This window comes from Balaenoptera ricei, chromosome 3 (genome assembly GCF_028023285.1).
Source record: "Balaenoptera ricei isolate mBalRic1 chromosome 3, mBalRic1.hap2, whole genome shotgun sequence".
Taxonomy (NCBI): Eukaryota; Metazoa; Chordata; class Mammalia; order Artiodactyla; family Balaenopteridae; genus Balaenoptera; species Balaenoptera ricei.
In genome coordinates this window covers 163,420,641-163,442,560 of record NC_082641.1, presented here as the reverse complement: position 1 = coordinate 163,442,560, position 21,920 = coordinate 163,420,641, and the positions used below count along the sequence as shown (strand labels likewise).

The 21,920-nt window shown below is 43.4% G+C and overlaps 1 long non-coding RNA gene across 1 annotated transcript in view; it reads left to right on the top strand.

Moving 5' to 3' along the window:
- The window catches only part of LOC132362815 (uncharacterized), a 45,000-nt gene extending 24,101 nt beyond the window's left edge, over nt 1-20,899 (top strand). Inside the window, exons 2-3 of the long non-coding RNA XR_009502502.1 lie at nt 14,942-14,989; nt 20,518-20,899. This is a non-coding gene — a long non-coding RNA (uncharacterized LOC132362815). The remainder of the gene's footprint in view (nt 1-14,941; nt 14,990-20,517) is intronic.
- Nucleotides 20,900-21,920: the final 1,021 nt, after the last annotated feature.

The following is a 21,920-nucleotide window of genomic DNA, read 5'->3' as shown; positions in this document are numbered from 1 at the left end:
AGAGGCTGCGATAATAGGCCCGCGCACCGCGATGAAGAGTGGCCCCCGCTTGCCACAACTGGAGAAAGCCCTCGCACAGAAATGAGGACCCAACACAGCCATAAAATAAATAAAAATAAATAAATTAAAAAAAAAAAAAAAAGTAGTTGGAGGAGTGACAACTAGAATTTTATAGACAAAATAAATCTCATTCCCTGAGGAATTCAGAAGAATAAGTCTGAAACCCAGTCTGGACCTCACACCCTGAGGAGACTTGTAGCCAGGTAGCCAGTTGTTTGCTTTTATCTAAGTAGGTTTAACTTCCAATGTGGTATTAATATATACATAACAGGAGCTATTGGCCACTCCACGTCTCCTTTTTCTACTATCTGATCTAAAGCAATTTCATTTTCTGAAAATTTAACAGTTACAAGAGGATATCTTGAAACCATAAGGTTGCAGCTATCAGCTGCCAGCAGACATTGTTTTGAGAATGGCTGGTGGCATCCCAAGTCTGACACAGCTCAGAAAACTCAAGTTCTTAGCAATACAAGGACTTGTCTGAAATCATGTCCATAATGCCACCTAGTATTACCTTGGATGTCTGAACCACAGCTACTGCATTTTGACTTTCAATTGCATTTCTCTCCTTAATGGCCAAAGCAGATGTCACCATTAATGATTTTAGTGATTTTCTAGATATGAGAAGATGCAAGAATTTGGACTCATAAATTCTTTTCCTGAAAGTATCTAACTATCTGAAGGCCTGTTCTGCCAGTTTTTCCAGAGCACAGAGTGCCTCATTCCTGATCTCCACCCTGAACTCCTTTCAGGGTGTGTTGAAGGTCAGTGGCTGCAGTGGCCATTGACCTAATCCTTGCAGAGGCAGATGGCAAGTGCCAATTTTCAGTTGGCAGGGCCCCTTCAGGGTCATAAATTTGACCATGGTTTAGGGGGCATTTCATGACCATTTCATCTCATGGTGCTAGGAATGTTCATTCCTAGGTCTGGCAAAGATTTTGCTGATAGGCCACTCAATGTGCTATTACTGGACTAGGCCTTATTAACAGTAGCCAAAAGTCTCTGGACCACCTGTCTTACTAGTCTCTTATGGTCCAGGAAAATATTCCCTCTTGTTGCTTCTTTCCATATCTAGAGTTACACTGTTACAATCATTGATCTCATATGGAACTAGATATCATCATTTTATCAGAGGCTCAGTCACACATTTGGTAATGCAAGAAACAGCAATTTTGTAAAACAGGCAATATAAATATAGTACTGTTAGCAGTGTTAGTAAGGTCATAAGCAAGAATATAAGTCAAGAACTTCCATTAGGTACAGCCCAGTATATCCCAGGTCGTCTGACTTAGTCTGTTCTGTACCAATCCTTATCTTTAAGGGAAGTTTTATATTGGTATTGTCCATGAGGCACCCAGCCCTATTTCCTAGTGTTACCAGGCTGGTTATCCCTAGTATGGTTTAATTGTCCCCAACCTAAGGGAGCCTTTAAATTTAAATGACCATAGCCTGATATTAACTTCCTGGTTGCAGATCATGGACCATTTGATCTTCAGCCAAAGACAGATTACTGAGTTAAGTTTCAAAAACAAACTTAGAGTGTCCTATTAATAATTCAATTAAACTTTGCAACAATATAACATAATAGCAAGGAATTATCTGAGAAGTGAGTCTTAGTGAATATAGACCTCAATAAACAGAATTAGAATTTGATATCCATTGAAATATCTTTTTCTCTCTAAAATTACCCTCATTTTTGTCAAATATAGCCAAATCAAGATTAATTTGTTTCTAAAGTAAAACTGGTCCATCAACCACATAGGCTCTTCCACACTGACTCTGGTGTAATTTCTCAGGAGTCTCAGACTGAATTCCCCAAAAGACCTCTCTGGGCCAGGAAATCCATGCTGAAAGTGCGTCATCACATTTTGCCTTGGTGAATTTCTCGCTTTCAGAGGTCCCCAAAATATCAAGATTCCTACACCTGTTAGGAGGTGGCCTTCCTAATTTATCTGATAAAGCTGCTGGGAACCTGAAAGTTTCCAGTTTCTGGAGGGAGCAGATAGAGAGCAAAGATAAATATTTCAATTCTGCTTACAAAGGTATAATTTACCAAATTACTGTAAGTCATAATTAGTTTGAAGGGAAGGGTTTTCCTTACAGCTGGAAAACACAGATTTAAACCAGTAATTTTTCAGATAGAAACCATAAAAATTATATCAGTATTCACCAGTTCACTCAGTCCTATGTAACTAATCCTTTCGTTAACAGTTTTATGAAGCCATCAGGTTTTTCCTTAGGATTCTTTAATATCTTACGCAGGGCTTCCCTGGTGGCACAGTGGTTGGGAATCTGCCTGCCAATGCAGGGTACACAGGTTCGAGCCCTGGTCCAGGAGGATCCCACATGCCGCGGAGCAACTAAGCCCATGCGCCACAACTACTGAGCCTGCGCTCTAGAGCCCGTGAGACACAACTACTGAGCCCACGTGCCACAACTACCGAAGCCCATGTGCCACAACTACTGAAGCCCATGTGCCTAGAGCCCGTGCTCCGCAACAAGAGAAGCCACCGCAATGAGAAGCCCACGCACCGCAAGGAAGAGTAGCCCCCGCTCGCAGCAACTAGGGAAAGCCCGCGTGCAGCAGCAGAGACCTAAATAAAAAAAAAAAAAAAATCTTACCGAGCTCCCCAGTACAACCTGAGATTTATCAAAGTACAATAACTGTCTATAAATGACAGAAAGACTTAAAAAGTCATGGTTATTAAACATCTGATCACAATGTAATTGACAAAAGAAACTTACTGCTGTGACATGCAACATTTTAAAATAGCTAAAATTTTGACTGATAACATTTTACTAGTACATACTAGATTTTTAAGAATTCCATGTAGGGCTTCCCTGGTGGCGCAGTGGTTGAGAGTCTGCCTGCCAATGCAGGGGACACGGGTTCGAGCCCTGGTCTGCGAAGATCCCACATGCCGCGGAGCAGCTGGGCCCGTGAGCCACAACTGCTGAGCCTGCGCGTCTGGAGCCTGTGCTCCGCAACAAGAGAGGCCGCGACAGTGAAAGGCCCGCGCACCGCGATGAAGAGTGGCCCCCGCTCGCCGCAACTAGAGAAAGCCCTCGCACAGAAACGAAGACCCAACACAGCCAAAAATAAAAATTAATTAATTAACTAAAAAAAAATCTCAACCGTTAAGGTGTTTAAAAAGCAAAGAGGGAATTCCCTGGCGGTCCAGTGGTTAAGACTCGGCGCCTTCATTGCCGTGGGCCCAGGTTCGATCCCTGGTCAGGGAACTAAGATCCCAGAAGCCGCAGGGCATAGCCCCCCCCCCCCCCAAAAAAAGCAAAGAAATTGTCTGGAAGATACTCATGTACTTACTTGCTTTGGAAGAAAGTTTTCTCACTATTGAGCGAAATGTCTGACCTTTAATGAAGACTGGCCCAATGCAAGGTTTGCAGGGGACCAACTGACTTGGCTTTGTGGGTGGGAAATCTGTAATGCAGGATTGTCTATAGGAAGCGAATGACCACAAGGGGGCAGTAAAAGCCAGTGGATGAGTGAGGAGCTCGTGCTGGGAGGGGGGAATGAACAGCCCCCATTCAGCACCTGGAGTCTCCCTGAAAGTTTCCCTTTACTTATAACACAGGGACCCAAGAGCACCTAACTTTTATCCTGGCACGTCTATAGTGAGACGTCTCCTTGTCTGTATTGATTGGGGGAAGTAGAAGAGGGGAGGAACAGGAATTATCAGGAAAGATTATCCCCACCCAGAGTCCACACCATGTCTTTCCCCTTCCCAGGAGGAGGCAGAGGCCTGGGGTTGGGGTTGGGGCGGCCAGGCTCTTGTTCTTAGCTCCGAACTCCTTCTCAAGGGCTATCAGGCTGTGCCAGAAGGAGTGGAATGAAAATGTTTGGTGTTTTTCTAGAGGAACTGAGGCAGGAGATAGATGGCCCCAGGCTGAGCAGCTGGAGTTTGTCCCCTGTGGACAGATACTCCAAGATGAAGATAATAGCAGGAGCGGAAGAGGAGCTGAGCCCTGCCCAGAAAAAAGATAGAGAGACCACATATTTCTCATTCTCGAGGTTAAGGAGACCTTCTCACTACACACATGCAGAAAGGCTCCTCAGGGGGCCAAAAGGGAGGGGGCGCCACCCCATAGTAGGTGATGTCAACCTACCCATAGCCCTCTTCGCTAGAATCCATCTTGGCTAAGGGATGTGCACGCACACAAGGGAGGACCCTGAGATAAACCAAATATGGACTCAGAGCCAGGCAAAGCAAGGTGATTGGCCAGAGGAAACCCAGAAGAAATGCCCCCGTATAAATAGTGATTCAAACTACCACGAGGGTGCGACTGTTTCTCTGAGCCTGCACGTGTGTCTATCCACACGTACCATTTTTCCTCCTAATAAACACTTTACTTGTTTCACTACTTTCCATCTCTTTGTGGGAATTCATTTCTACAAAGCCGACGGGCCAGGGCCTTGTCTCTGGCCACTGGCCCTGGTGGTCTGGCCAGGGAACCAAAATCCTGCTTCAAGCCACTGCAGGTCGAGGCTACCCAAGATCAGAACTGCTTTGGTCTTTCAGGAGGTTGAAAAAGGAAAGTGGCCCCACTTCTGGCGCATGGTTTCCTGGTCCTGCTCAGACCCTGCATTCTGATAGAGCAGCCCTTTGGGTAGGTTTTGGCTCCAACAGAATGGTGAAATTGGCGTAGTGGGTGAAACCACCCTCCTCTGAAGTTCTCGTTGGCCAGTGACGTTATCTCCTGCAGGAGGGCAGCAGAAACCACTCACAGAGCTGGACCCTTGCTCTGAGAGATACGAGGCATTGTTCCAAGGATCTTCCTTCCTTCCTGCTTCCCTCCCTCCATCCTCCTCTCCCATCTTTCCCTTCTCCCATGGAAAATTTCACACAGAATAAGAGTAGAGCAAAGAGAACAATGCACGCTTGTACCTCCCAGTCAGCTACAGTGAGCATCTCAGGACCGCTCTTGTTCCATCTTTATCCCTCCCCTCCTCTCCCACCACTGGGTTATTTTAAAGCAAATTGTAGCTGTTATAACATTTATCCATACATTTTAGGCTTCATCTCTAAAGGATAAGAATTTTTTTAATCCAGTCACAATACCATTATCACACCTTGGCATCTTTTAATACCCAATCCTTATTTATGTTTTCCTCATTTTCTCAAGAGTATATTTTTATAGTTGATGGGCTCAAATCAGGATCCACCTAAAATCCACACTTTACATTTGGTGGATATGTCTCTTAGGTCTCTCTCTCTCTTTTTTAAAAAACATTTTAGTATTTTAATGTTTGATGAGAACAATGTTTCCAAAGATGTGTTCTTCTTTTTTAAAAAATAAATTTAGCTGGACAACTCAGCCAGCTGGCACATTTAGCACTCCAACTACCATGCAAGATACTTGGTTCAGGTCAGAGTGCAAATTTTCTTGATCATCTTTATGTAAGTATTTCCTGTCCATCTGGAGAGAAGGTGAGTAAAGATGTATTTTGTTTACAATTAATCTGTGTTTTAATATTCACTCTTCAAGTATTTGAATTCAATTGATTTTGAATTCCTAATAAAAATATATTAGGATAAAATATAAAAATATATAAATAAAATTTATATATAGATATATAAAATAAAATATATAATAAAATAAAAGTATATAAAAATAATAAAATGAGCCCTTATGTGCCCAACATCCAGTCTTAAGAAATGGAACTCTAAGAATATCTTTGAAGCCTCTCCCTCCTCTCCATCCTCACCCTCCACGATAAACCTGCCCTGAATTTTTATTGTTCCTTGCTTTCCTTTATATCTTACCACATATGTATGTATGTGTGCTGTTGAAGAATACATTGTTTAGTTTTGCTTGTTTTTGAACTTTATAAAAAGGTATTATATTTTCTGTATTCTTCTGTGATTTGCCTTTTTCACTCAACCTTATGTTTGCAGGATTCATTCATGTTGATGTATGCAGTACATTTGCACTGCTTATGGCATTTCATTGTGTATCACAGTTTACTAATCGATTGCTTCATTGGACATTTGGCTTGTTTCCAGTTTTTGCTTTTGTTTTCTAAATTACAAGCAAGTTGACCTTGAGTCTTCTTACTCCCATGACCTGGTGCACACGTATAAGAGTTTATACTTGGCTAAATGATGCCAAAACACAGTTGATGAATTTACACTCCTACAAGCAGTGCATGAGACTTAGCAACACAGCATATCATTGGCTTTTAATTTGTGTCAACCTGATGAAGATAAACTAGTATCTAATTTTTCTGATTACTATGAAGTTAGGGATTTTTTCAGGTTTTTTGGCCTTTATATTTCCTTCTCCGGGAAGCAGATTATTTGTCTATTGTTGACATAGAGGGATTTTTTTTTCTTTAAATATATATTATGGATTCTAATCCTGCATCAGTTATATGCGTAGCACAATTCTTATACTGGTTTGTAGCTTATATTTTCATTTTCATTATGGTGTGTGTGTGTTTACACTGAAAAATGCTTATTATGGAGAATTTTGGACATAGGAAAACATAGACGAATACAGCCTAGTGTACCCATCATCCAGACTTACCAAACTTTAACCCTTGGCTGATCCTGCCTCTTCCACACACATCCTTCGCTTCCTGTGTTATTTTGAAACAAATCACACACATCATATATTTTCATATGTATATTTGTATATTTGAAAGGATGCACCCCCTGTCTGGATGCCTTCCCCACTTGCTTTGTACTCTAACTTGCCTTGTGCTTGCCCATTCCAGGCTGCTGCCCTTGTACAGTTCCCCTGCTTACGCTGTTCAGGCTCTGATACATCTCCTGTGCAGATGCCTCCATGCTGCTTGAACTCTGATGCCCACTCTGTGCCACCGTTGTTCTCCCTTCACCCTCCAATGTGATAAACTACCTGACTTGTCCTCACCTAACTTTTTAGTACTGAATGTTTCAGGAAGGGAAGGGGAGGCAAAGTAAGGAAGTGGAAAGAAGGACAAAAGGAATAAAACGAAGAGGAGTCTAATCCCAGAGAGTGCCATCCCTCACAAAGGCATCTTTTGATGAATTAGATATTTCTAATTTTAATATAGCCAAATTTATCAAACTTTTCATTTGCAGTTTTTACTTTTTGTATCTTGTTTAGTGAATTATTTCCTACCCTAAGATCTTAAAGATATTTCTCCATATTGGCTTTTAAAGTTTTGCCTTTCACTTTAAATCTTTAAGCTATCTGTAATTTATTTTTTATATAGTATGTGAGATACAGATCCACTTTCATTTATTCCATATGAAAACCAGTTGTTCCAATACTTTTTATTGAATTTTCTTTCTTCATTGAACTGCAGTGCCCTTTCTGTCATATATCATATTTCCATTTATGAGTCTGTTTCTGGGTTTTCTCTTTGGTTCCATCAGTCTGTTTGTCTATCCCTGTGCCAATACTACACTGTAATACCATGGCTTATAATAAGTCTTGATATCTGGTAAGCAAACTCCCCACTCTGTACTTTCTCAGGAGTGCCTTGAATATTTTTTGCCTTTGTTTTACCATGTAAATTTTAGAATTAGCTTATCAAGTTCTGTGAAAAGCCCTTTTGGAAATTTGCCTGGAATTGCACTGAATTTATAGATGAGTTTGGGGAGAACCTAATTCATTATCCTGCTGAGTTGTTAACACGGTATTATTTGAGTCATTAACATAGTTTATCTCTCCATTGATTTAGGTTTTTGTGATGTTTACAATGAAGTTATGTAATTTTTGCTTGTTAGATTTATTTCTTTTTTTAAAAATTTATTTTATTTATTTATTTTTGGCTGAGTTGGGTCTTCGTTGCTGCGCGCGGGCTTTCTCTAGTTGCGGTGAGTGGGGGCTACTCTTTGTTGCGGTGCACAGGCTTCTCATTGCGGTGGCTTCTCTTGTTGCAGAGCATGGGCTCTAGGTGCGCAGGCTCAGTAGTTGTGGCTCACGGGCTCTAGAGCGCAGGCTCCGTAGTTGTGGCGAACGGGCTTAGTTGCTCCAGGGAAGCCCAGTTTTTTTTAAAAAAGAAAAGTTCCGTAACAAACTTTTGTCCAATGGTTTCATCCACTGATGGATTTACCTTAATGAACTACTTCATGAAGAGTTGCAAAATGATATTGTCATTCTGTCATTATTTGTAAAGATCACCTCTCCCTCATCAATTGGCATTATTTGATTACTGTGTAAGACTGCTCATACAAGACACACAGAATAAATGCTTAAATATTTTCCTTTACTTGCCAATTTGTTAAAGATTCAGTGCCTTCTCTGGTTATCTCCAGTGGTAACCAATGATCAACCTCTCCCTCTCTCTCTCTCCTCCCCACTCCTCCCCACCCCCTGCATTGGAGTATGAGTTCACATGTTATGTATACAGATCTTTGACTTACAATGGAGTTATGTTCTGATAAACCCATCACAAGTTGAAAATATCTTAAGTTGAAAATGCAGTTAAAACACCTAACCTACTGAACATAATAGCTTAGCCTACCTTAAATGTGCTCAGAACACGTACATTAGCCTACAATCAGCTAACACAAAGCCTATTTTATAATGAAGTGTTGAATAGCTCATGTAACTTATTGAACACTGTACTGAATGTGAAAAACAGAAGATCAAAATTCAAAATCTGAAGTACAGTTTCTACTGAATGTGTATCACTTTCATACCATCATGAAGTTGAAAAATCATAAGTTGAACCATCCTAAGTGTCAGGGATTATGATATGTTTTATGCTGTGCATTTTTTTTTTTTGGATGCTTAAATTGTGCTGTGTTTTCTAGTGGGATTTCCTGTGTCTTTTTGGGTTTTTGTTGTTGTTTTGTTTTTGTGTGGTTTTTTTTTTTGGCTGCATTGGGTCTTAGCTGCGGCACGTGGGATCTTTGTAGCGGCATGCAGGATCTTTTATTGCAGTGTGTGGGCTCCAGAGCATGTGGGCTCTGTAGTTGCAGCACGTGGGCTGTCTAGTTGTGGCTCATGTGCTCAGTAGTTGCGGTGCATGGGCTTAGTTGCTCCGCAGCATGTGGGATCTTCCCGGACCAGGGATCAAACCCATGTCCCCTGCATTGGCAGGTGGATTCTTAACCACTGCGCCACCAGGGAAGTCCCAACACAAATATGTTTAAAAGAATAAAAGACAAGCTTGAGAATATCTGTAGGGAACAAAAAACTATTAAGATGTCCTGAGAGCCTCATAACAACACTGTGAGATGGGTATCATCCCAGTTTTAGATATGAGAAACTCAGGCTCAGAGGGGTTAAGTAACTTGCCCAAGGTTGTGCTCTAGTCAGTGGGTGGAGCCAGATTCAAACCCAGGTCTTTCTGACTTCCAAACCCTATTTTCTTTCTGCTGTACCACAGGTATTATTTTACTTAAAGAGTAGCTAATAATCCTATCAGAAAACACTAAGGGAGGATTTCATCTTCCTCATTGTTTTTTTTTTTTTTTTTTTTTTTTTTTAACAGCAGGTGTGTTTACCATTATCAATTTACTTTTTTTTTTTTTTAAAGGAATTCCTTTATTTTTATTATTTATTTATTTATTTATTTATTTTTGGCTGTGTTGGGTCTTCGTTTCTGCGCAAGGGCTTCCTCTAGTTGTGGCGAGCAGGGGCCACTCTTCATCGCGGTGCGCGGGCCTCTCACTATCGCGGCCTCTCCCATTGCGGAGCACAGGCTCCAGACGCGCAGGCTCAGTAGCTGTGGCTCACGGGCCTAGTTGCTCCGTGGCATGTGGGATCTTCCCAGACCAGGGCTCGAACCCGTGTCCCCTGCATTGGCAGGCAGACTCTCAACCACTGCGCCACCAGGGAAGCCCTTCCTCATTGTTTTTTACCATGCTTAAGCTAATATACATCTTGTGATAATCATAACGTTTATGAAAAATTTTACCCAAGTCAAGGTCAAAGTGAGCAGCTTATCAATTATGGGAGGGTCTGGGCTTTATGCACAGGGGATTTGAGTTCACCACAGCAGAGATTTCAAAAGCATCCCAACATAGCAACCTACATGCCCATCGACAACTGGTGAATGGATAAAGAAGATGTGGTAGCATATATATACAATGCAATATTACTCAGCCATATAAAAGAGTAAAATCTTGCCATTCGCAGCAACATGGATGGGCCTGGAGTGTATTATACTAAGTGAAATAAGTCAGACAGAGAAAGACAAATACTGTATCTTTTTGCTTATTTGTGGAATCTAAAAAACAAAACAAATACAACAAAATAGAAACAGACTCACAGATACAGAGAACAAACTAGTGGTTACCAGAGGGGAAGGGGGGAGGGGCAAAATAGGTGAAGGGGATTAAGAGGTACAAACTGCCAATTATAAAATAGATAAGTTACAGGGCTGTGATGTACAGCACAAGGAATATAGTCAATATTTTATAAACCTTGTATGGTGTATAATCTACAAAAATATCAAATTGCTATGTTGTACACATGAAATTAATATAATATTGTAAGTCAGCTATACTTCAATTTTAAAAGAAAGCATCCCGGGACTTCCCTGGTGGTCCAGTGGTTAAGAATCCACTTTTTGTTCAAATCTTGCCATCAACTTCCCTTTGCACCAGAAAGCCACCCCCATATCCACCCCCATATAGACTACCTAGAAGGAGACAGACCCTGGAATCTGTATGGTTGGAGGACAGCCCCCATTCTCTGTGCCACACTTGCAGAGACCAGAAAATACCCATTTCTTTTTTTGTTGTTGTGGGTGGTTTGCTTTTGTTTTGCTTTTTGATCTAGACCACTACAAATGTTGTAGGGAACACAATCTAGCTAATAGCAATTAGTTTTAAAAGTCAGTGAGTTCAAGGTCTGAGGCCAAGTCCCTCATGTGTAGTTGTGGAAATGGCCTGCATCTCTCTGCAAGGCATACCTGTGAGGCCCTCCAAATCCTCAGCAAGCTCCAGTGGCCTTTTAGGTTAGAATTGTTGACATGATGAGGTAATGTGACACTCTCTGAAATGAGATAAAGGTGGCCTCATTCATTGTTTTGAAGCCTTCCAGTGGTAATAAAAGCTACTATTTATTGGGTACTCCTTATGTATCAAATATCAATACCATATACTATACCAGATACTGACATTATCTTGTTTATTCTCAGCAGCGATGTAAGGTAGGCAGGTATTAAAAGTTCTACCTTAGAGATGTGCAAACCAAGGCTCAGAGAGGTTCAGTGACTTGCCAGTGGTCGCAGTGAATTAATGGTGGAGGTGGGACTCACACCTCATGTGGCTGAGGCCAAAGTTCCAGTCCTGTGACCCTGGCCCACCTAGCCCCAGCAATTTCTCCTCTTCCGGGTGGAGAAAAAGGGCCCTCTCCTGGGCCCTTTTGTTTCTGCCTCCCCCACTTCCCACCTTGGCTTCATTTCCATGAAATGCAAGATGAATTAATTATATGCTAATGAGTCTTCTGCAGCAGAAAGTGAGAGGGGGATGTGACAATGTGCTAGGACAGTCTCGTCTCCCTGATCTTGGAGAGGCAGCAGTGAGCAGTGGCGTGAAGCGAGATCTTAATTCCCTGCCCAGGAATTGAACCTGGGTAGCCTGGATGAAAACCAGGAATCCTAGCCACCAGACCCCCTGGCTCTTGCCCGCATTGAAAAATACATTTCTCACGGAGGCAAAAACTGTAAAAACAGGTACAAACTTTATTATTAGAGACATAGCACAACAAGTGGGAGAGCACATAGAGAAACAGTTTGTTTAGTGAAGATAGAAGCAAGGCAGAGAGACACACCTGCAGAGAAAGGGTGTGGGCATCCTCACTAGTGAGGAGGAGTGCGGTAAAGAGGCGGTGAAGTCATTTACATAGGGCAGTTCTTCCGGGTCTTTGTTTACCTTTGGCCAATTATCTCGTTTCCTTTTCCACACCTGACCTGCCCTAGGGCCCTCCCCAACATGCGTGCGCCACTTTTTTCCAAGATGGATTCCAGCCCAGAGGCCTATGGGGCAGCATCACATATTCCGGGGTGGTGCCCCCTCTTTTTGACCCCCAAGGAGCCTTTCTGCGCATGTGCAGTGTCTCCCTTTCCCCAAAGATGGGAAATATGTGACCTCTTGATCCTTTCCTCGAACAAGGGTTTAGCCCCTCTCTGTTCCTGCCATAAAAGTGTCCCATGTCCAGTTACCTACCCTATTCCTGTTGTTTCTTATATCGAAGTGCAGATCCCGAAATATAGGAGTCTGGTCATAAATATGTACTCTGGAGCCCATTTGTCTCTTGCCTCAGGACATGTAAACGGGCCTGGTAATGAATGTCCGGCCTGGAGCCCATCTTCTTCTCACCCCAGAAAGTGTGAACAGGAGGCCAGTTGTAAATGTCTAGCTTGGGGCCCACCCATCTCCTGCCTCATGCCATGCTGAGGTGAGATTCTAGAACACTACACAGAAAGGGTAGTGCTGGTTGGGCAAAAATTTATGTCAATTAGGCCTTGTGGTTTTGCCAGCTGTCAGGGTGAAAAGAAAATATTCCCTGGGACAGGGACACGGTTCCCGAACCTCCTTCTCTAATTTCCCGAGGGTAGAACTGACCCTCCTCCTGTGTTGTAGCCCCCAGGACTGTCTGAGGTCTAAAGCCCCTGCAGTGAGGACATAGGGTGGGTCATAACTGTGAGGGAGGAAAAGTCAGCTCAGGAGGCAGGTCAGCCCGCAAAGCACTTTGGACTTCCCGTCTCCTTACATTCGGAATTTTCACAGCATGTTCCACCGACTGCAAGCCTGGTAGGAATTGAGCATCTCTGAGTCTCTCTAGGCTTCCTCCTGTCCTGGCAGAGGGGCTTCCCAGGAAATACCTGCTGTTGGGCCTGTGAACTGGGCTCTGCTCCAGCGATCTCCCAGATGGGAGGGAACCGTCATTTCAGGAGAACCTTCTCTATGAGGCTCTGGGCTAATTAGGAAAAGGGAAACGGGCTGCCCAGAACAGGTGCTGCTCTTCAGGGGACTGTGATGGTTGTTCTTAAAAAGGAAATTGGTACAAATGAGCTTAAATTAAGCAGAATTAAGGCTGGCAGGGAGCATGGCAGCTGCTGGCAGACAGGTAAACAGGGTGGAAAGGGCCAGTGAACAAAGATGGAGCCCAGGTGTGGGGAAGGGGTGGTGCCAGTCTTCAGGGCAGGACAGAAGAGCAGGACATCAGCCTTTAGGGCAGAGGAGGCCTGAACAACAGTGGCTGAAGCTGGGGGCTGGAACCTGCACCAGAGAACTTCAATTCCATAAAAACTGAGTGCCTACAAGGCAGCAGGCACTGTCCTAGGCACTGAGGCTATAGCAGTGATACCCCAGCTCTGAGCCTGGGGTATCCAATGTTCTAGAGGGATGGGGGAGGGGGGGAGAAACAATAAATATGATTTCAGTTAATGGTAATAGCTGTGAGAGCAGTAAAACAGGGTGATGTGTATATGTGTGCACACGTGTGAACTCTGGAATGGGTAGTCAGGGAGGCCCCTATGAAGTGGGGACACTGGGGATGGTCATCAAGGACAAACTTCTTCCTCCCTTCCTAGGTGAGGAAATACTCAGTGCTGCACTTTCAGACAACAAAATACCTTTCTAGTAAATAAAACAATACTTCTTTCTAATCCAGTATCACAGCCTGGGGAGTCCACAACTAAACCTTATTTGTGGGTGAGGGGGCATGGCTCATACAGATGCAATAGCAGAGGCAGTTCTCAATTCTGTCAGCCTGAAGGGCAGGGGAGGATTCTGTCACTTATTGAGCAACTACTACATTGCTCATTTGTAACTTATCTTTAATTTTTTTTCCTTTGGAAATATTTTAGATTTACAGGAAAATTATAAAGATATTACAGAAAGTTCCTGTATACCCCTCACCCACCTTCCCCAAAGGTTAACATCTTACATAACCATGGTGCGTTTATCAAAACTAAGAAGTTGACAGTAGTACAATACTCATAACTAAATGCTGTAGACTGAATGTTTGTGCCCCTCTCCCCCCGAATTCATATATTGAAATCCTAACCCCCAATGTGATGGTATTAGGAGATGAGGGCTTTTGGGAGGTGAATAGGTCATGAGGGTGGAACCCTGAATAATGGGATTAGTGACCTTATAAAAGAGGCCCCAGAGAGCTCCCTTGCCCCTTCTGACATGTGTGGACACAGCAAGAAGATAGACATCCATGAACCAGGAAGAGGGCCCTCACCAGACACCAAATCTGCTGGCACCTTGATCTTGATCTTCCCAGCTTCTAGAACTCTGAGAAATGTTTGTTGGTTGAGCTTATGATGCTTTTGTTAAAGCAGCCCAAACAGACTAAGATACTAAATTCCTGAAAGAAATTTGGATTTCATGTTACTTATCTTTTAATATGTTATTTAATCATCCAACTACTCTGGCCAAACTGAAGTTCCGAGACATTGTGACTTGAATGAGATGATACAGCAGGTAAGTGGGGGAAATTCAGGTTGCAGTCCAGGTCTGTCTGACTCTGAAATGTGTGCTCTTTCTAGATGATGCTGTCTCTTTGAAGGAGGAGGCCAGTGTGTTAGTCTAGGTCCTTGGAGAAGTGGACGCCAAGACATGATTAACCACGTGATTAACCATGCAATTAGTTTACTGGGGGAAATGCCTGAAATAGGGAGGGAGCCAGAAGAGGTAGGGAGAGTTGTCAGATTTCCATGCGAGTCTGACCCTGAGTGAGAAGGAGAAAGATGTTTGGGTGCCAACAAAGGAGTCCTTTCTGAGTGGATGACTAGAGCAACCTGTGGGAGGTGGGCTCTCAATAAACCATGTGATGGATTTTAAGTGTGGCAGCTGGAGCCCTCAGCCAGTTAAGGATTCTGGTAGTAGGAGTTTGAGCAAAGTACAGTTTCATAGCTGCCACAGTCAGAAATGCAGAGAAATTTTGTATTTCCTTTCAGGTCTGCTCATGGAGGAGATTGCTGATCAGAAGGGTGAGGTCCAAGGAGGTGAGCAAGTGAAGAATCCTTGCCCTACTGGATCCACCAGCTCCCTGGCAGAGCTGGTAGCTCAGGAATCCCAAAATGATGGTTAATTTTATGTGTCAACCTGATCTAGGCCACAGGGACCCTAGACATTCTGGTCAAACATTATTCTGGGTGTGTCTGTGAGAATGTTTTTAGATGAGATTAACAGTTGTATTGGTAGACTGAGTCAAGCAGATTGCCCTCCCTAATATGGGTGGGCCGCATCCAATCAGTTGAAGGCCTGAATCTAACAAAAATTCTCCCCCTAGTAAGAGAGAATTCCTCCTGCTTGGTTGCTTTTGAATTGGGAACCTGCTTTTTCCTGCCTGCAGACTAGAACTGAAACATTGGCTCTTCCTGGGTCTTGAGCCTGCCAGCCTTTGGACTGGAACTCCAACATTGGCTTTGCTGGTTCTCAGGCCTTCAAACTCAGAATGAAACAAAAGAATTGACTCTCCTGAGTCTCCAACTTGCTGACTCACCCTTCAGATCTTGGGACTTGCCTGCTTCCATAATTACATGAGTCAATTCCACATATATATATCTCCTATTGATTCTGTTTCTCTGGATTAACCCAGACATTACACCTGGTTATTACACCTCATTTACTCACTCTCAAGGCTGACCACAGTATCTCATAGGGTTCCTTTTCCTCTTCTGCCATCAAACTCCACTACACACTTGAACTGTAGGCTGGATGGAGAAATGTACCCAGAAGAGCATGGGAAGGTCCAGAAGAACCAGTTCAGTCCAGAGCTAAGCCTCCAACTTACCTCTGGGTGTGTAGAAGAACTGCTCTCACACAGCCACGGCATGAGGTGATGGGACCTGTGACATGGCATCAGGGAGTCCCTCCAACTGGCAGCTGGCTCTCTAGTGAAAGTAACAAGCCCAACCAATACTGAAGAATAGACCCACCATCTCATCTCTGTATGGTTTGTGGGTTCTGGGGGATTCTGCCATCTCAAACGTGCCTGGCTGCTCTTCCTAAAGATTCCTTAACCTCTGGGAGGACTGGTCCTGGCCCTGCTCCAGACCCAGTAACAAGACTTCTTCCCAAAGTGGAGTAGGCCTGTCCTGTAGCTTGGGAGCCCTTGGATAACCTGTCAGTGTCCACAGGGCAGCCATTCCTGCTGGCCCCCAGTACTCCTTGCTTTGTATCTTGTCTGAAGCTTCTGGGCTCTCCTGCAGCTTCTTTCTAGAAGCCTCCTGTGCTTGGTCCTGAAATTCTGCAACCAAACATTCACCCACATGAGTAATCCAATTAGATAGTTCTTGACTTAGCCACCTTCCCTTCCACCCTCAACCCAGGGAGGACCTCTCTGATTCAGAAGTACCTGCACTGAGGGAGCCCAGCATCCCCAGGCACCTGCTAAGTAAAGGCCTCCTCACACTCGTCCCTCCACTGCCTTGCTTGCATCCCAGCATCCTCAGAAGCCCTTTCCTCAACCCAGGGTTTTCAGCAGTGGCATTATTGAACTTAAGGTTGGATAATTATTTGTTGTGGGGAGTTGTCCTATGACAACATTGCTAGCCTCTTACCAACTAGATTCCAGTTGTAACCTCAGTTGTGATGACAAAAGAGGTCTTCAGACACTGCCAAACACCCCCTGCACTAAAGTCTCTCTGCTTGAACTCTAGAGCCACAGTAAAACCTGGGCTGGGGCTGGGGGCTGGGCAGACACGTAGAGGAAACCAGTGGGAGGAAAGCGAGTGCCTTTGACACCACCCCTACCCCAACCTCCATGAAACAGGGCTACTTAGACTTTTCAAAAGCTGCCTCCTCTTGGTTCCCACCACACAGTTTTGTTTCCCCCTTTTAAAAAAACAGACTATTTTGGGGACTTCCCTGGTGGTCCAGTGGTTAAGACTCCATGCTCCCAATGCAGGGGGACCGGGTTTGATCCCTGGTCAGGGAACTAGATCCCGCATGCCGCAACTAAGAGCCCGCATGCTGCAACTAAAAAAGATCCCACATGCTGCAAGGAAGATCCCACATGCTGCAACTAAAGATCCTGCATGCTGCAAGGAAGGTATTTCATGCAGCAGCGAAGATCCCATGTGCTGCAACTAAGACCCAGTGCAGCCAAATAAATAAATATTTTTTTAAGAATTGACTTTTTAAGAACATTTTTAGATTTACAGAAAAATTGCAAAGATATTAATCAGAGTGCCCATCTACCTGCACCTATCATCAACAACTTCAATTAGTAAGGTACATTTACTACAATTAATGAACCAATACTAACACAGTATTTTTAACTAAAATAAAACTATATTTTATTCAGATTTCCTTTGTTTTTAGCTAATGTCCTTTTTCTGCTCCCAGATCTCATTGAAGATACCATATTATATTTATTGTCATGTCTCTAAGGCTCCCCTTGGCTGTGACAATTTCTCTGACTTCCCTTGTATGTGATGACCTCAACAGTTTTGAGAAGCACTGGTCAGATGTTTTGTAAGATGCCCTCTATAGGAATTTGGCTGCTGTTTTTCATATGATTAGACTGGGGTTATGGATTTGGGGGAAGAAGACCACAGACATAAAGTATCATTTTCATCACAACATATCAAGGGTACATACTATCAAGATGATTTATCACTGTTGATGTTGTCCTTGATCACCTGGCTAGCGTAGTGTTTGTCACGTTTTTCCATTGTACAGTTACTCTCCCCACCTCACCCCCTTTCCACACTGTCCTCTTTGGAAGGAAGTCACTATACGCAGTTGACAGGTAAGGAGTGGGGACTTATGCTCCCCTTCCTTGAGGGCAGAGTATTGACATAAATTATCTGGAATAATTCTGCATAAGACATTTGTCTCTTCTCCCCCACTTATTTATTGATATTTATCAGTATGGATGCATGTATATTTATTTTATGCATTGGGTTATAACCCAATATTACTTTCTTTTTTTTTTCTTTTTCTTTTTCTTTTTTTTTTTGCTCAAATTGTTCCAGTTTTGGCCATTGAGAGCTCTTTAAGTTGGCTCCTGTGTTCCTTTGACTATATCCCCATCAATTTTTAAAAAGCATTTCCTTACTTTCTGGAACTAAAAGATGCTCCAGACTCATCTTGTATATTTTCCACCCCAGTCCTTGACTCAACCATTTGTCTAAGGAGCCGTGGTTCCTTTCATTGGAGAATGGTATTTGAAACCAAGATCTGGGCACTAGTTGTGCTCATTGCCCCTGGAGTGTCATTGCTTCTAGGTCCTCTCAGCTGACAGAACAAGGAAATATATGTGTGTGTGATACACATATCTAAATATTTCTCTGTGCAATTAAGCTTAATGTAAACTCATACTGGTTTATCCAGCTGTAATCCATCATCACATGCCTCATTCTAGCCTTCTGCCCTTTGCTTATTCATAAATTCCCACTCCAACAGTAAGAAACCTGGCTCCCACCATCCATTCACCTAATTGCTCAATCCTAATATACAGAATTGTTATACCACACCCCATATACTCATGGGAAACAACTAGAGGATAGTGCATATGTGCACTTCCTTTTGACTTTAGTCTTACAGATTCCACTCGTTTCTAGCGTTATTTAGGTTAGCACCTAATCCCCCATCCCCTTCAGTGAGGCAGTTTTTTTAGAAGATTTTTTTTTAAATTTTATTTATTTATTTATTTATGGCTGTGTTGGGTCTTCGTTTCTGTGCGAGGGCTTTCTCTAGTTGTGGCAAGTGGGGGCCACTCTTCATCGTGGTGCATGGGCCTCTCACTATCGTGACCTCTCTTGTTGCGGAGCACAGGCTCCAGATGCGCAGGCTCAGTAATTGTGGCTCACGGGCCCAGTTGCTCCGCGGCATGTGGGATCTTCCCAGACCAGGGCTCGAACCCGTGTCCCCTGCATTGGCAGGCAGATTCCCAACCACTGCGCCACCAGGGAAGCCCAATGAGGCAGTTTTGTACATTGTAATGTAGTTAGATTTTCTTGTCATAGTCTGCATTCCTTCCTGGGATCCCTTTACCTACTAAATGACTAAAATTTGCATACATTGACTCACTTTTTTTTTCTTTTTTTTTTTTTTTTTTGGCTGCGCCCTGTGGCTTGCGGGATCTTAGTTCCGCCACCAGGGGTCAAACCCATGCCCTCTGCAGTGGAAGTGCAGAGTCCTAACCACTGGACCGCCAGCGAATTCCCAAGGCTGATTCTTTATGCTAAAAGTTCAGCGGGTTTTGACAAATGCATAATGTCATGCACATCAACTACTCTGTGTGCACCATTACACACAGAGTAGTTTCACCACCGTAAATATCTCTTGTGCTTCATCTATTCAACATTCCTTCCCTCTCCCCAAACCTTTGGCAACCACTGTTTCTATAGTTTTACTATCTCTATAGTTTTGCCTTTTCCAGAATGTCCTATAATTGGAATCATATACTACACAGTTTTTAAAATTTGTTTTAAATTTTCTTGGCCATGTCGCACATCTTATGGGATTTAAGTTCCCTGACCAGGGATCGAACGTGGGCCCTTGGCAGTGAGAGCGGAGTTCTAACCACTGGACCACCAGGGAATTCCCTATATAGCTTTTTTAGACTGGCTTCTTTCACTCAGCAACATGTATTTAAGGTTCTTCCATGTCTTTTTATGACTTGGTAGCTCATTTCTTCTTAGTGCTGAATAATGTTCCATTGTATAAATGTACCACTAGTTTGTTTATCCATTCACTTATTGAAGGTAATCTTGGTCACTTCTTGTACTTAGTGATTACGAATAAATCTGCTATAAACATTCACATGCAGGTTTTTGTGAGGACAAATTTTCAAATTGATTGGGTAAATACCTAGGAGTGAGATGGCTGAATCATATGGCATGATTATGTTCAGCTTTGTATGAAACTACCATACCATCTTCCAAAGTGGATGTATCATTTTGCATTCTCACCAATGGTGAGAATGTTTCCCTTTGCTCCATATCCTCACCAGCATTTGGTATTGTCAGTTTTTCAGATTTTAGCCATTCTAGCAGGTATGTAGTGGTGTGTCATTGTTGTTTTAATTTGCAATTCCCTAGTGACAAATCATGTTGAGCATCTTTTCATATGCTTATTTGCCATCTGTATATCTTCGTCGTTGAAGTGTCTATTCAGATCTTTTGCGCATTTTTTCACTTGGATTTTTGTTGTCTTGTTGAATTTTAAGATTCTTTGTATATTTTGGGTACAAGTCCTTTATCAGATATATGTTTTACAAAGTTTTTTTTCTAGTCTGTGGCTTGTCTTTTCATTCTCTTAACAGTTGCTTTCACAGAGTAGAAGTTTTAAGTTTTAATAAAGTCTAACATCAATTATTTCTTTCATGGATCATATTTTTGGTATTGTATCTAAAAACTTACTGCCAAACCAAACATCACCTAGATTTTCTCCTATGTTTTCTTCTGCTCAGAAGGCAGATTCTGGGGGTCCAAATCCCAAGCTCCACTACTTACCAGCTTTGTGTCCTTGGGCAAGTTTCTTACCTCTCTGTGCTTCACCGTCTTCATCTATAAAACAGGTTAATAGGACTTCCCTGGTGGCACAGTGGTTAAGAATCTGCCTGCCAATGCAAGGGGACACGGGTGCGAGCCTTGGTCCAGGAAGATCCCACATGCCATGGAGCAACTAAGCCCGTGCGCCACAACTACTGAGTCTGTGCTCTAGAGCCCGCGAGCCACAACTACTGAGCCCACGTGCCTAGAGCCCGTGCTCCGCAACAAGAGAAGCCACTGCAGTGAGAGGCATGCGCACCACGACGAGGAATAGCCTCCGCTCACCGCAGCTAGAGAAAGCCCGTGTGCAGCAACAAAGACCCAACGCAGCCAAAAATAATAAATAAATTTTAAAAACAGGTCAATAAATAAGGCCTAGCTCTTAGGTGAAGGCCTACATGAAATAAAGCAATGTATTAAATTTTGTATATGTGAACGATCAACAAGTGCTGGTTGTTATCATTACAACCACATTGGCCAAGCGTGTGCCAGGTGCTCCTATACCCTGGGTTCATGTCATCCACACGCTGACCAGCAAGGCAGGGACGTTTGTTCCATGCCACAGAGAAGCAGCCAAGGTGCTGAAGAGGCAGAAGAGCTGTCTGCTTCTTCCCATTACTGACCACCTCTCAGCCTTCTCCCACTCTCCCTGAGTGGCTCGGGGGAGGCCCGCGCTGGGGAGTGATGGGGGCTGAAGATTCAAGCTGCATCAGGCCTGGCCTGGGGTGCTGTCTGGTGTTTGGATGATGGAGGTGGTGGCAGTGGCCGTGGGGGAGTGTGGGACCGTAGGGTTAGAAATGCACCCCAGCCCAGGCTGAGTCGGCTGATCCTGCTTTTCTCCTGCTCATCCCAATTCCCAGTGCAGATGGAAAGGAAGGAATCCCCCATCTTTTTGGTCTTCATACCTACCAGGTGAGTACAGAGTTGGAGGCGTTGTCATATCTACTCCCACCAACTCCAAGAGGCTTCGTGTTTTCTAAGTCCAAGATGATAGTCAGGGTTGTCCAGGAGACGAGCATACAGAAGGTGCACCATTCTCCTTTCCCCTCTCCTGGGCCTCAAGTTGAGAAAGTCCCTTGAATACCCTTGCACTGTAATCAAGGTCTGTTTGCCCTTCACCATAGAGAGTAAAACTGAACTGCTGGGCGAGGTCAATTTAGGATCCCAAGGACCCTCTCTTATAAGTTTGAATAGTTACATGGAACCTGAAGCTCTTCACTCCCTCCACTCATTTTTGCTTAAACCTCTTGGTTTATGCTTAGGTTGTATAGTGCACAACCCACACAACTGCACACAGCAGCCCTAAGATCATCCTTGGAGGAGTCTTTTTGGAGCAGAGCTGCTGAATTCTACCCTCCTGAAATCGGGGACCTCAGTCCTTCCTCTTGCACTTCAGGTGTCCTATTTATTGTTAAACAAACTAACCTTA